Genomic DNA, 2,271 nt, shown 5'->3' with positions numbered 1-2,271 from the left:
TACGGCCAGGTGTATTAGTACATTAATTATATTATACCACCTTCAGACCGGGTGTATTAGTACATTAACTCTATGACCACCTTTAGACCAGGTGTATTAGTACATTAACTCTAGTCTACCACCTTAAGGCCAGGTGTATTAGTAAATTTGCTGTAGCCAACCACCTTAAGACCTGGTGTGTTAGTCAATTAAGTCTATGACCACCTTAAGACCAGATGACTTATGCCCCTTTTCCACCGACAGTACCAGCTAAACTCTCTTCGACTCGGCCCGCCATTTTTTGCATTTTGATCGCCAAAATGAGGTACCTGGTACCTGATACTTTTTTAGTCTCACCTCCGTCGAGGTTCCAAGAGAGCTGATCTGATACTTTTGGGTGACGTAACAGGCTGCTGGCCACTGATTGGCCACAGTGACGCCACTGGACGAATAATGATGAGCGCGACGTCCGAGCCTGACACCTGACATCACCTGGCATCACCTGGCATCTTTAAATATGCTAGCATCAGCATTCAGGCAACAATAGTGATTGATTATTGAACATGGCAGGATCGGTGAGCAAGAACATGCTGTGGGCCGTGACAGAGGTTGAGACACTCCTGTGCGTAACCCTGTCTGTTTATGTGTCGCGTGGTCGCATATATGTCGCAGTTTCGCGCATAAGTGCTATGAAGACCCGCCCACATTGAAGAGGTACTTTCTAGATGGAAAAACGACGTGCCTGGAACCAAACCAAGTTGTGCCCTGCTAAGACTTGGCGAGTTGAGCTGGTACTGTCGGTGGAAAAGGGGCATTAGTACATTAACTCTAGTTGGCCACCTTAAGACCAGGTGTATTAGTACATTAACTCTAGTCGACCACCTTAAGACCAGGTTTATTAGCGCCTTAACTCTAGTCGACCACCTTTAGACCAGGTGTATTAGTACATTAACTCTGTAGTGTACTTCCTTTTAACCAGGCGTATTAGTGCTTTAACTTTACAGTTGATTATCTTTCAACCAGGTGTATTAGTACTTTAACTCTGTAGTCCGTTGTCTTTCAGCCCGGTGTATTAGTGCTTTAACTCTGTAGTCTGTTACCTTTCAACCAGGTGTATTAGTACTTTAACTATGTAGTCTGCTACCTTTCAACCAGGTGTATTTGTACTTCAACTCAAGTATTGGGGGTTGTGCAGTCGGCCCCCCTCTGCTTCTAGTGCCTATACTCGATGCTGTCTGTACTCACAGGTAGAGGGCGCCACTAACCCCAGTAACGATATGACCCTGCAGCAGTTCCACGCCTTGCCGATGGACCCATGAGCAAGCTGCTCCCCTCATTAGCGCCTCGTTAGATAGTAGCGCTGTTGCTATCGACATGCAGGCCCACTTAGTTACAACCACGACAACTGTGAGCAGACTCTGCTTCAAACAACAGCTTTCCCGTGGCCTCCTAGCAACGGGGACCATCCCAGGACCTCTGTGGTAAACCTCAGTGTAGCGAACTTGCGAACTGAGTTAGCGCTGCTTTCCGCAAAGCTTCTCTCTATCGTGCCTGTATTCAAACTGTGTTGCTTTGTATCATGTCCTCACCTTGCGCGTGTGTGTGTGTGTGTGTGTGTGTGTGTGTGTGTGTGTGTGTGTGCATGTGTGTTATATTCAGGAGCTCTTTCTCTGTTCTGTGTGATAACAGGAACATTCCACTAGTCGTATGTGTTGATGATTTCTGCTTTCTTTTCTACAAGTATTTTTCTACTGCTTTTCTATGTCATGCTAGTTGTAGAAGATGAGACGTGTGTGTGTGTGTGTGTGTGTGTCCCATGCCAGTATTAGCAGTCACACATTGTACTCAGCGTTGATGATGATGATGAAGAAGAGGAGTTGTTTGTAAACCCGATGTTCACGATGTTGTAAACAGATTTGATTTGTGTTGTTCTGTATGCCACCATTAAACCTGTACGCACAACGTTAAGACTAATTATTCTGGTTCTTCATGGGCACATGTCAGAAAGTTGTGAGTGTGTCTGCGTGCGTGTTTGAGATGTCTGTGGTGTCTGTGTCTGTTTGTGACTCACATCCAGTCAAGACTCACATGGTCCCTTCTTATTCCTGTCCTTCCTCTCTCCCTCCCTGATTCACTTTAATATAAGCTTTATTCACCCTCTACAGACAAAACAGTGATACTGTGGACCGAAGACACATCTTTATTCTGTCTTGACGTTTGAAGAGACAGCAACATGGGGTGGGAGGTTATAAATAACACTACAATATGATTAAGGTAGACCTGTTTTGTACC

This window comes from Pollachius pollachius (genome assembly GCF_949987615.1).
Source record: "Pollachius pollachius genome assembly, chromosome: 20".
In the NCBI taxonomy this organism is placed as follows: Eukaryota; Metazoa; Chordata; class Actinopteri; order Gadiformes; family Gadidae; genus Pollachius; species Pollachius pollachius.
This window is presented reverse-complemented; position numbering follows the sequence as displayed.